This window comes from Hesperophylax consimilis, chromosome 16, assembly GCF_061612785.1.
Source record: "Hesperophylax consimilis isolate HC1 chromosome 16, BYU_Hcon_1.0, whole genome shotgun sequence".
Taxonomy (NCBI): Eukaryota; Metazoa; Arthropoda; class Insecta; order Trichoptera; family Limnephilidae; genus Hesperophylax; species Hesperophylax consimilis.
The window spans coordinates 31,949,800-31,964,336 of NC_142851.1; the positions used below are offsets into that span (position 1 = coordinate 31,949,800).

At 32.9% G+C, this 14,537-nt stretch overlaps 1 protein-coding gene and 1 non-coding gene across 2 annotated transcripts in view; both read left to right on the forward strand.

The window, feature by feature from the left end:
• Positions 1–14,537, forward strand: part of LOC149417041 (protein turtle homolog A-like) — a 1,249,058-nt gene that overhangs the window by 753,053 nt on the left and 481,468 nt on the right. The window lies entirely within an intron of this gene.
• On the forward strand, positions 4,652–4,722 carry TRNAG-GCC (transfer RNA glycine (anticodon GCC)). The gene has a single exon. It is a non-coding gene; the product is annotated as a tRNA-Gly (tRNA).

The following is a 14,537-nucleotide window of genomic DNA, read 5'->3' on the forward strand; positions in this document are numbered from 1 at the left end:
GGAGACAAACCCGTGACAGAAGTAGGGGTGGAACGATAAGTATACAAACAATCTATTAGACGTTGAGCTGGTGACAAAAATTTAGAATTTTTTGAAAACATAAATTTAATTAAAATCTTTTTGAATGTTTGAACAGATCGTTCTGCTAATCCATTTGACTCGGGATTATATGGTGGAGAAAATAATAATTTAATAGATTTTTCTTTACAAAAAATAGAAAATTCTTTACATGAAAATGGAGGACCGTTATCACAAACAATAGTTTTCGGAAACGCAAATCTGGAAAAAACTTCACTTAATTTTGATAACAAATCCGAATATTTAGTATTTTTCATATAAAAACATTCTATCCACTTTGAATATGAATCACAAACTAACAAGTATTTGGAACCTTTTAAGTCAAAAAAATCCAAATGGACTCTTTCCCATGGACTTTCAGCAATAGGCCAATTATGACGCACATTTTTGTTAGCTTTTTGTACCGACTGACACATTTCACATCTAGAAATAATATCTTCAATATCTTGATTCATACCTAACCACCAAACATAAGAACGAGCAAGAATTTTTGATCTGACTATACCAGGATGACCATAATGTATTAAATTTAAGACTTTAGACTTAAGAGATTCTGGTATTACAATTCTGTCACCAAATAAAAGACATTTTCCCTTGACCGACAGTAAATTTCTGAACTTAAAATATTTTTTAATTTCTGGACTTGACAAGTTTTCAATCCAACCGATTGAAACATACTTAATGACTTTAGATAACATTTCATCTTTTTCAGAATGACTTTCAACTTCTGAAAATGGAATTAAGGGTGTTGACATGTATACAAAATTACATTCCTCTACATTAAATTGTTGTTCACTTGGCAAACGTGACATCACATCAGCTTGAGGAATTTTCAGTCCATTTTTAAAAACTAATTTATAATTGTACGCGGACAATATTATAGACCATCTTATGAGACGTGATGCAGCTAAAACGGGGACTTTTTTATCTTCGGCAAATAAAGACAACAATGGAGCATGATCAGTATATATAGTAAAATGACGACCAATTAAATATTTATGAAATTTCTTGATTCCAAAAATAACAGCAAGGGCTTCCTTGTGCAATTGGCTATAATTTCTTTGAGCTGAATTTAACGTTGCAGACTCAAAAGCTATAGGAAATTCTTGATTCTTTACGACATGACTTAAGACACATCCGACACCGTATGCACTGGAGTCGACTGTAAGACACAATGGTTTTGACGGATCAAATAAAACTAACATAGTTTTATCTGACAAGAGAGACTTACTATTTATAAATGCTTTTTCGCATTCATCAGACCAACACCATTCTACATTCTTTCTTAATAAATTATGGAGTGGTTCTAGTACAGTAGGACACATAGGAATAAAATTCCTATAAAAATTCAACATTGACAAATACGATTTTAGTTGAGTAACATTTTCTGGACACCCAGTAGACTTAATTTTCTCAACTTTCGACAAAGACGGACTTTTGCCTTGACCTGACAAAGTAAAACCTAAAAATTCAAAAGAAGATACAAAAAATTCACTTTTTGACACATTAATTTTTATATTAAACTCATTTAACTTTGACAAAACTTTTTCTAAAGTATTACAACACTCCGTTTCATCTTTACCACCTACACAAATATCATCAATGTATGCAGCACAGTTTTTTATGCCTCCCAAGACTTTATCAATGACCATTTGAAATGTGGCAGGAGCCGATGACAACCCAAAAGGTAAACGATTGTAAACATATAAACCATTACATGTATTAATTGTAAGTAATTCTTTACTAGAATCTGACACAGACAACTGTAAATATGCATTTGTTAAGTCTAATTTACAAAATACTTGACAACCTGAAAATTTATTAAAAATATCCTCTGGACGTGGTATAGGATATTGATCAATTCTCAATTGTGGATTGACTGTAGATTTTAAATCTGCACATAAACGTATTTTTCCATTTTGTTTTGGTACACAAACTATTGGAGAAGACCAAGTACTATATTTAACTTTAGAAATTATGCCTTCGCTTTCAAGACGATCTAGCTCTTGGCATACTTCTGCACGCAGTGCATAAGGGACCTCATATGCTTTGTGGAAAACAGGAGTTGAATTATTTTTTAAACTTAAATTTACCGAAAACTCTTTAATTGGTATGTCGTTATTCGTTTTAGAAAAAGAATTTAAATATTTTTGTGACAATTTTTCGACAATGTTTGATTTATTTTTTCCACTGACAGACACTGAATTTACAGTATTATCATTACCAATATTTGACATAAAAGAATTTATAAATGTATTTTCCCAAGACGGATTCAAAACATTTATCCAATTCCTACCAAGAATAGCTTCAGACGATAGATTTTTAATAACTAATACTGGTAAATCCACGACCAATTTAGAATCATCTTTTACACTTATTTTTGCAATAAAAAATCCAAAACAATATAAATTTTGACTATTTGCTGTAAACAAATTACCATAGAACTGACTTAATTTACAAGTTTTGAAAAATTTTATGTACATTTTGTGACTTATCAAGGTCGATGAACTCCCTGTGTCAATCATGAAGGACATTTTCCTACCGTTTACAAACAAATCAATATTAGCTGTTTCAGACACGGACATATTTAAAACATTTATATTACCCACACATTTTACATGATTAATAACAATTGATTTTACACTAGAACAAAATTTTGACGTATGACCGTATGTATTACACTTGTAACATTTCCAATTCCTTGACGGACATGACTCTGGTTGATGACTGATAAAACACCTCTCGCATCTTTTTCTGGGATTTCCACGTGATGGAGATGAAAGACGACTTGATGACATTGAACTCCTTTGACCTTGTTGCGGACTAGTACTCCTTTGACGTGACGTTTTCGGCTTTACTTCGAAAACTCCCGATGAAAGATCTTCTTTGTGTAATATTTCTGCAGAACAACTTACTGTCTCCATATTCTTCACAATTTTTTTTGCTTTTTCGAAACTCAGCGATTCATCTTCAGACAGTAATCTTATAGTCATGGCTTCATTTTTCACACCGCACACCAATTTATCCCTCAAGGCTTCATCCAGAAATGCTCCAAAATTACATGATATTGACAGACTTTTTATTTCTGAAATGTAATCATCAATTCCCTCGTTCGACTGTTGCTGACGATTATAAAATTTATATCTTTGGGCGATCGTACATTTTTTTTCTTCATATTTATTTTGAAGTGTTGTTACAATCTCGTTATAAGTTAACTCTTCAATATTTTTCGGATGAACTGTTTCTTTTAAAATTTTATATTTTTCCGCACCAATAATCATACAAAGATATCCAATTTTCTCTTTGTCCGTAATATTAATTACTTTTAAATAAATTTGAACACGTTCTAAAAACATTCCGAAGGTTTCACAATTCGACTCGTATTGCGGCACTGGCAAAGTACTCGTAGACATGTTAAAATGATTGAAAAAAACAAAGACGAAATCACTGTTTTACATTGGACTTAATATCACTCGTTATTAATTTAACTTTTTCAATTATCCTCGTCGCCAATTATTATATCGGGGATTATTAAAAATAAAAGACTGTTGACTCAGACCTATGACGTTTATTGACACCGCGCACACTCGTTGTAATCTCCCACGTGACGCATCAGGACTGCCAACATGGCCATACATAACAAAAGCAAGGAGTGTTCGCCAGAACAGATATGTATGGTGGTATATCATTATGCTTACCCTGTGAGAGATGGCGTGATAGTTAGTAACTAAGTAAGATATTCAAATCTTTGCATTGATTAAAAGTAAAATGTTAAAAAAATAATGTTTTGTTTACAACGAACGCTATGAACAACTTGTGTATATAACGTTATGAATGTTTACGAATGTCTTTCAGTTGATTAATCTACCTCGATATTGTCTGTGTCACTATAATTTATGTGGCTTTTGTAATATTTATTTACCATTTCCTGTAACTGTCACTTGATAACCTAGTGTCACCCGACCGGTCTAACAAATGACATTGTTGTAATAATTGTCGCGTCGTACTTATTTACACATCATAATATGGGTTCAAGTGTAAGGCCGAGCAATTATTTTAGAACGACCATTTCGACGATCTTTTTTATGTATTTGAGCAATCGCTCAAATAATATAGTAGGTGTTTTGTATTTCGAAACTAATTTTTTGTCTTTACTTTTTCCCTAAATTTACTTTTATTTGAACGTCAAGTGTGTAATTTGATCAATCTCTGAATAAAATTGTAAATTTGTACATAAATGAAATCCACACCTCCCACTACAGACAGTCTTGTTTATATAAATAGAAAATAGATACCACAAATTAAACTTGATTGATAGCAATACATACTAATGAAAAATAAAAATTACAATTTCTTAAAATTTATTTCAAAGCGTTTAGTCGAAGCCGGGAATCAATATTTGAAGAACTTCTGAGGTTTTTTTGGAAATAACGTATTATTATACTTCTGAGGTATTCGTAACTACCTACTTAGCTTGTCATAACTTACAACAAAAGTTAAGTTATTTTGTACTTAGCGACAAAGGCAATGTCGAAGTTAATTTATGGTGTGACTATTTTCTTCTACTTTACAAGCATCGGTGGTTCAGTGGTAGAATGCTCGCCTGCCACGCGGGCGGCCCGGGTTCGATTCCCGGCCGATGTAACCTTTTTTATTATTAATTTTATTTCAATTCATCAAGCAGCTTACTCAAGCACAAGCAGTGCCTTTTTGGGTTTCGTTAGCTAACTTTTTAACATATTATAACATAAACATGTTTGTAATATGTATAATAGTTTTTTTTATAATCTAAAACTATAATTTTAATACAAAGGCGTAATTTCGTTTCTCTGTAAAAACAAAAGATTTATTAACAATACGTATTTACAACTCTTAACCATCACATTATCTGTTAACAAAAGATTCACTCACCTGTAAAAACAAAAGAAACAACATTTAAAGCCCTTATTTCAGGTTTCTTAATAATGTGAGATATTATATTCAGGTGTATTCGGTGTATTTAATGAAATAATGATGACCCTTTTACTTTTCATAACTCGCTTTAATTCGCTAATGTCAAAGCTGTCAGCAGTGACATCTAGTGGGCCACCAACTAACTTATCGGTAACGCGGCAAATTAAAAATTTAGAAAAGCACTCCTAAGTGGTTTTCTTAACATATGTTTAAACAAATCATATATACCAATGAACATTTCGCGAAAGTATTTTTTTACATTAAGACGGGAGGCCCAAGGAAATTTTTTTTCCTCATGGAAATAATTGTCATCTTTGAGGATGCTGTGTAGGGGTATTTTTGAGGAAAGGAAAGAGTGGAAGTTCCGGGAAAACAAAAAGGTATTGGGAGTGGTGAGGAATCTAGGGATCAGTGTGTTGAGGAGTGACAGACGAATGAATATATCCCTCCCACTTTCAAAAAATCATTCCCGGGACGGCGGTACCCAAACCCGTCTCCCAAACATTCAAATGTTTAATTCAAATTGTATAACAAGTATGGTATTGGCAGTTGTTAAAACAAGCTAATTATAAATATTTGCATTTATTTAAAACCTCGCACAATTATACTAAAATTCGCACAGGTTGAGGTAGACATTAAATGAAGAAACTATCGTCATAAATTTTACCATATAAGTTCCTGTACGGGAAATGTAATATCTACATTCTTAACCGTGTTTGAAACTCTCAATTTAAATGTCATCGTAATGAAATTATAAAGTGACCTCCCAATTTTAATATTGAAATTTTTGGAACACTTTAAAAAAAATTGTATTAAAATTCTAATTTGCTGAAAAAGTTTTTTAACGAATTCTTTGTTTGTAATTTGAAAAATATAATTAATTTACTTTATTTTATTTCAATTTTAAGTTCTATAAATTGAAAATCATTTCTTTTGACATAATATTTTTTAGAACGTAAGTAAATATGCGTATACACATAACTAAACATCATTTTATATATGATTTGAGATTTTCACGGCCAAAAGTATTATGTATGATTTATTTTTGGGTATTATTCCCTGTATTAAAAGAATATCAGAACACTTGCACGTAAACTCGGCCACCCTGACAAATCGGAAATTGCCGAACATTTAATTTAAGCCATTCATTACTTTGGATTTATTCCTGAAATACATACTGGGAAGATCTACACATAAAGCACGCCTAATTACGGAGAAAATTGAAATTTATAAAAATTTCATTAATATTAATAAAGAAAACAGGGATATACACAATAGTTCTTGGTATATGATAATTGACGGCTACTCCACAACTAAACCCAAAAACACATCTTAAGTTTACCACGTGGTATCACATCATAGATAAACACACACTTTACAACAATCTATACACATCTATCCTGATTATGAACACTGTAATGCTGTATGAAACGTTGGCTAATGAAGGGGGTAGGGTAATGATATAATATAATTTTAACAAAAGGCAAAACCTCTTTCTAATCCATTAAAAATAGATAGAGTGCAACGTACCTCTCAGCAGCAGAATCCATCGTTTTAGAGTACACCCAATACCGAGCATAATAGGTATCGGGTGTGCTTCAATAAATTATCCCTCATTTGATTTGTGACGCGTTCCTCTGTCGTTATTAGATAGAGTGGTCCAACTTTGGCAATGGCTGCTCATAAAGTTCGATAACTGTTGGGAATTAACGTGCTCCATTCACATCAATGAAATTATTTCAATGTTCCCTGAAAATGTAATAATGTATTATTTGTTTGCATGTCTGGTAGATTGTGCATACAGTTTTTTGATCGGTTAGTGGCTGAGTTAACAACATGTCACGTTCCCTCTCAGGCGACATGAATTCAAATCATCGGCTGGCCGATTCCTTCATCACGACAAAGAAACCTTTTCACTTACGTGATTGTAGTGGGAGATTTTTTAATATTCTCAGGTTTTTAGTAAGCCCGGAATGTTCAGTGTGGCTGGAGAGATCATATGCTCTCCCTCAACCACAATCTTCCGCCACCCAGCAGTTGTAGAGCAGACGCATCCATCATCAAGACGTTGACAAACTTCACTCCATGAATTCATGCACCACTGATATGTCACCTCGGGGTTACCTATAGGAGAGGCGTTGGTTATCCAATAAATAGTTCCATCCAAAATATTCTTTTCAATAAAACTCTAACGATTGCAACGAAATTTAAATAATATAAAAATATATTCAATAACTTTTCAATTAGCAGTAAAACTAACGATATTTGAAATTCAAATGAAAGTGCATTCGTGGAAAATTCTATTTGCTAAAATAACAATTTATATATGTTCCAGGCACGGTTCCATGATAACTCAACACAGTGACAATTCAACACACTTTTAAAAAGTGATTTTTAAAAGTGTGTTGAAATTTTTAAAGCTAACCTAACCTTACCTAACCTATCTTAACTTACTTAACCCAGTTAATAAATTTTTGTTTCTTCACTTTCCATGACGTAATATAACTTTTTATAGATGTGATGATTTCCGGTCACCATTTTATACATCTAAATACAAGAGTGAACAAAATATGCGCCCATGTAATGCAAAATACCAAAAACTTAGGGGAAAATCGCGATTTTGATTTTAAAATGCATTGAATTGTTGTGTAAAAAGACCATTATATAGATATGAGATATTTAATTTTTTTTGCAATTTTAAGAGATTTAATTTTTTTTTGTATAAAAGTAAATTAAAAATGTAATTTTTTTTTGTAAGTATATATTTCTTTTTCTTCACGTATAGATAAATAGATAACAATCTCTTCTATACAATACAAAAAAACATTTATTTAATTTTTTGATAAATATTTGAAAATTAATGTCGTTAAGTAATCTTCAGAAAGAGATTTCTCAGAACTTTTTTTTCAAAAAATGTAGTAAAATTTATTTAAATTTGAATTTTGTTTTCGGGAATGAATTAATGCAAATCTCGGAAGCGGAAATTAACCCACTTTCCGATATTCTTTCGAGCTGAAACTCAATCACGTACACATTTGTGGACATACGCATTTCTTTGAAATCGTATGACACTACAGTAGTTAATATACGAAATAAATATCGGTCCTACCTGATCGGCATTTGGTGAGGCTGGTAGGTTTTTTGACTACAGTTTCTTGGTAGTAAGGTTCATAGGGATAAAAAAAGAAGTTTAAATCTTAAAATACGAGGCATATCCAGAAAGTAAGTGTACTGAGGCTCTCACGACCGAATGAATTTTATTTTCGGTATGTTGGCTGCACTTACGTGTAGCCTGACTCTTCCCCTCCGCAACGAGACCTGTTCAAGGTCAGTACGTTGAGAAGTGTCAACGCGGCAACACGTTTCGTGAAAAATGTCAATCCAATCTCCCGCCAAATGCGAAATACGCGTCGTCATCCGTTATCTCGTTTGGAAGGAAAAACCTCCGTTTGAGGTTTATAATGAGGTTAAAACTGCATATGGTGATAAAGCTATGAATTGTACGAGTGTGTACAAGTGGTATCGCGAGTTTAAAAACGGTTCTCACCTCTTCACCCTCCACCAAAAAGTTCAAAACCACAATTTCAGCCAAGAAAATCGTGGCATCCGTGTTTTGGGACTGTCAAGGCATAATTTTGATTGAATATCTGCCTCAAATGGAGACCATCAACTCTGCAAGATACTGTGAGACCCTAAAAAAATTGCGGAAGGCGATTCATAACAAGAGGAGAGGCATGCTGACAAAGGGAGTCAGCCTGCTGCACGACAATGCCAGACCACACACGGCCAACGCCACGAAGGAACTGCTTGCTTCGTTTAAATGGGATATCCTGAACCACCCCGCGCATTCCCTTAACCTAGCACCTTCAGATTGTTATCTCTTTACCTCCTTGAAGCTGTACATGGGTGGAAAAAGGTTTTTAACCTACGAGGAGGTAAAGGAGGAGGTGGAAAAGTGGACGAAGGTGTTGGCGGGAAACTACTTCGAGGAAGGCATCAAAAAGTTGATCCCCTGCTTCACCACCTGCATTGAGAGGAATGGCGACTATGTCGAAAAATAGCTTACATATGTACTACGGTAACCATGTAATTTTTTTTTCAATAAAAAGATTTGTAACCTACAATAATTCAGTACACTTACTTTCTGGATACGCCTCGTATATGTCTTATTATGGTGACTGGATAAATCATCAAAATGATAAATCATCACATTTTTAAAAAGTTATATAAAGTCATGGAAAGTGATGAAACAAAAACTTTATTAACTAGGTTAAGTAGGTTTGGTTAGGTTAGGTTAGGTTAACTTTAAAAAAAAATTTTCACCGTTTCTAGTGACTTTATATCACGTTTTAAAAGTGTGTTGAATTGTCGATGTGTTGATTTATCATAGAACCCATATTATTTATAGTACAAAATTTTTCTTTCTTACGGTTTGATTTCTTTATGTATTACGCTTGGGAAAGCTTAGATGAATAAAAAGGAAATAATCAATTTTTATGTAAAATAACCCGAAATAAAATATTAAATTCTTATTTATTTATCGTTTCTTTACATTGTATCTTTTTTTTAAGTTAAATAAAACCTATTAGAATTTGGGAGGCGGGTTTGGGCACCTCCGGCCGGGAACCATTTATTGGATAACCAACACCTCTGCCATAAGTCATACCAAGTAGTTCACTACATTTGGTGAATTAGCAGGGGTGCCCGGGTTCATCGGATGAGGTGTGTTAAGGATGCGATTGCCCACCGGCTGTGTGGCACAGCATCCCAAAAAAAAGACTTAGGCACTGTGGGAAATTATTTTCATCAGAGCCTCATATGTGAGGTATTAATATATATATAAATAAAATAAAAAATGAGTTCCGAGGCTCATTATAATTCGCTGATAGAAATTTGTATTTGATCCCCCCGGACTATAAAAAATACTCGAACCGTAAAATTCATATTTTCGCAGAAATCGGATTGGAAATAAGGTGATTATATTTCCTTTGGACCATGAAATGGAAAATTGTTGTCGGAAAAATACTGCGTGGCAGCTTCATAACTTCTATTTGTGTTCGACATTATTCCGGCCCGATTGGGGTGATGCGACGCGACGAAACTGAAAATCATCGGGAATGTGAATTAACTTTATTACTTTTAATATGGATAATAAATCAATTAAATAACACCGTCATCATATTACATGGTTTTTAATAATAAGCCTTGGACTTCATTTAGTAGCTAATTAATTCAGAAATCTTACAGAAAACTATTAATACTCTTCAATGTGAAATATCATGTGGAATTCATTTTCAACGTGTTTAATTTACTATAATTTTTTACATTAACTCCACAATTGGTGCCTTTAGAGCTTATATCATCTTTGGACATGCTGTGTGGAGGATATTTTTGATAAGACCCTTGAAGGAGTGCATGTTGTAGGAGGGAGGAGCAAGTCGTAAAAACGACTCGTTCTCATGTGACAAATTTCAACCGTACACCAGATGTTAGACGTTTCACTAGTATTCTCCGGTGCCGAAGAGATCAATGGCGCTTGTTCCTCGGAGCTTCTTAGATTGGAATACCGGTAGAACAAGGACATCATTTCCATTTGACACCTTTGCTCTAAAGATTGCATTTCGCTTGTTTAAATAGTGTAACAAGTTAATTTATTTGTTTGAATCAGGATGAAGCCATATACTGGTAAAAAACAAAAAAAATGCCCAACGGAATAACCCTTCAGTTCTTTCAACATTTTCGTTAACAATGTTATCTATGTATTTCAAATGTGCAATTTACATTTCATTTTTCAATTTTCCGTAAAAACGAATACTGTCTTAGAAACAAGGTAAAATTATCTCTCCGGTTTATACCTTTAAGATTACTAAATTACTAATAAAAACATTACTTATTTTAGGTAATAAATTTTTTAACCCTTAAATGCATACTGTTGCAAAACTGCAACATACCGTTCAAACCACCTTTAACTCTTTGGTGTATACTTAATGCATGCCGTTTTAGAATTATTAAGTTCACGATAATATATTTTATCGAGTGGCATCACCTTTTTTTTCTTTCGCGAATGTCAAATGTCACTTTTTCTTTAACAAAGTGAAGATTCTCGAAAATTGGTTGGAGGTTAGAATTACAGTTTTGTTTTGCTGTTATTATTTTGATTTTCTTAGGTAAGTAGATACAATAATACAATACTTATATGTAATAACTCGTATTTTTCCGGTACACTTATTAGTTTTGAGATAGTTTTGAGAATTTTTTTTAGGTTTTTTATCGTTTTTTCATACGTAAATTGTTCATATTATTTTTTATTAAATACATGGTGTTGTAAATCTGCAACAATTTTTTTTTTCAAATAACAAAAAATTACAAAAAAAATAAATTCTTTATATTTCCTTGCATATGCATGTAAATATCGACAAAATATATTTTTTTCCGGAAAAATTAATAAATCATGCATTTAAGGGTTAATATTAAACGTGAGTGTTGTAAAAAACGCTCAACACATTTTCACTTCGTTTTTTACTACTAACGTAGAAAAATGGAAAGAACACATTTGTTTGGTTTTGGGAATTTGTAAGAAAACTGTAATCTCACTTTTTAATTTTATCTTATTCATATAATAGAAATAAAAAATAGCGGCGCGAAAAATTTATTATTCAATTCGGCTATTTTTAGAGTTTTAATTGTGGCATCTTATATAAACATTTGAAGCAAATTGCAAAGAATTTTTATTACTAATCCCGAAAAAAAACGTATTTCCGCATGACTGAAAAAATTATTAAAATCTTTTATTAAATCTGGACGTCTGGTCATGGAGGGGTTAAAATACATAACATTAAATTAATGTCCACCAATTACTACATATTTTCAGAATAAAATATGTAGAAATTATTTACCCTTTATCACAAATCCTTCAATTATGTTATTCTCTACCAACATAACATACTGCCGATACAACATTCATAGGTAGAAACACACTAGGTTGACGTATGCTACGTCAGCGACGCATTAAGATATCTGGTCTAATTACAATCAATACATTTTGTATGAAAATAAATGCTTTAGCCACAGTTGTCACAAGCAACGCAAACCCACGCGTCCATAGTTGCGCCAATCTGGGTTGTCCACATCGGCGTGGGACGTATAAAGATGAAGAGAATAGCGTCACGCCTCCAACGAGTTTATTTCACACCTATAAGTAGTTTTTTTTATGCATCTGTCTTTGTGTTTGGTATATCTACGGTAGTTTGCTTTGACAGTTGGCTTTATAAAATAGTTAACTTAGTAAATCGTTCTTTTATTCACTCTCTAAATTACAAGAGTTGAACAACAAAAGTAGACGGGCTTTCAACTTTCGTCGCTCAGCTAAAAACTTGATCAACTCTGTTTAAAGGCTGTTCACACTTGTCGATTAGCTTCCAAATGTCATTCAACACAGAATTGATCAACTAAAATTGCCTTGTGTGAACGGGGTAATATTCACACGCGTTGCGTGTGTAGAACCAATGTGCAACGTGGAACGTAGTGATGCGTGTATCGCGTACGTCGACCCAGTGTATTTCAATCTTTACACTAACATGCATTCTGTTCTCTGTTCAACAATGGTTAGATTTGAATGTTCATGCGTATTTTTTTAATATTAAGTAAATGTCTGCAATTATTTTTAATTTTAAATGCCAGAACATATATTAACATATTTTTTTGAATAAAAAATAATAACTTTGTCAACAATCATGGTCACTCACTGGTGATGATCTGGCTTGTAAGTCACACAGACCATCAGGGAATAATTAATTCCCTATGAAAAAATGGATTGATTACAAAATTTACTCTGCAGGAAAGGTAACAAATTATAATCCAGCCACCAAATACATAAAAACAGAAGACTCACCGAAAATATCACTCGCATTGAGTTTACAGCGATAAATCTCCAAATTCGGCAGCGGACGGCAATCGGCACAATAATATTTGCATTCGCACTATGAAATTATAATCTGTCACGACCAGCTCTCAGGAGAGTAGAATTTAGAATAAAAAAGAATTAACACATTGTAATTCTAATGTACTGTCATTTTATTGTGACAAAAATATTTTAATCCTTTAGTCTTAAATCGACCAAACAGGAAAAGTGGTGCCCTCTTTTGTAAATTCGTATGAATCCTGCTGATTAATGCAAAGATGACTGTAGTTTATTATCACTACAAAACTGACCAGAGATGTCTATTCTGTCCACTATTTTTTAATTTTTAATTTTAAAATTTTATTTCAAAAATAATTTTAAGTCTACTGCTTCTCCACTCACCGTTGCGAGATAACTGAGGAATACGGAAAACCGCACGTAAAGAAGGACATTCTAATTTAATGCTTAACTTGGGTCACAGAGACGCGAGTTAAAATATGGGGACTGGCAAACAAAATTAAATTTCACAGACAATTTAAACTTCTGAATAATGTGATGACATCCGACCTTTTACGATGACCCTTTAACATTGTGATTTGACAACACAACATCTCACAGATATTATTTATGTGAAGACACTCAAGTAACTATAAAAATGATCAAATTATAACTAACTTACTAACCATCGCGCCGTTTTCCGCAGGGGTTGGCAGATAGAACGATCCGCCAAATAAACAAATAACTCAGTCTCGGCAAAAACTCCTTGCTTCATTCACATTTATGAATATTTTGACTCTTGACTTGGCCCGACACAAGAATCTGGTTCACCATGTTTTTCTCTGGCTTCCCCGACTTCTTCTACTACTCTCCTTACACTTCTTTCCTCGTTCATTAGCTCAACATGCCCAATCCATTAAAGCGTTCCTTCTTTAATCTTTCCATTACATCAGCCTTTCATCCTTGCAAATCTCTACATTTATTTGTTTATTTGCACCTAAGTGTGTTTTTACATGAAATTAATAGAATAAACCAATTACATGGTACTGATTTATAAAATAAGTTACAAAACATAACGCATGTGAAATTTAACAGAAAAAGCAAAAAAAAAAGATAAACCAATACGTCCGGTTAGTGACTGAGTTGGCATCGCGTTTGGATCCCACCCAGGCGTAGTCTGTTCAATTTTTCGCCTTGTTTTGTCCTCCATCACAAAACAACCAACATTTTCCGCTGACTGTGGTACTTACCTTTCCAACATCGTCAGGTTATTCATAACCCAGAAAAGTTTGTCTTACTTTAAAAAAAAAATCAAACATGAAAAGTAAAATGAAATAATTAATTAATTAGGCAATTCAGAAGAAAAAAATCACTATTTACTAGTAAACTTGTACATTGTTGTATAAAAACAGTTAATTTCGTCACCAATACGGAATTCCTAAATATGTCGACAAAATTCTCAAATTTATTAGTTACCAAATTGTTACCAAGTCGGCTTACAGGTATGAGCATAGTTTATTTTAAAATGGTCGCAAAAAAGTTTTAGTATTTAAACAGAATAACTTATATTCGTATAAGTGAACGATCAACCTTTAGCCCAGAGCAACAG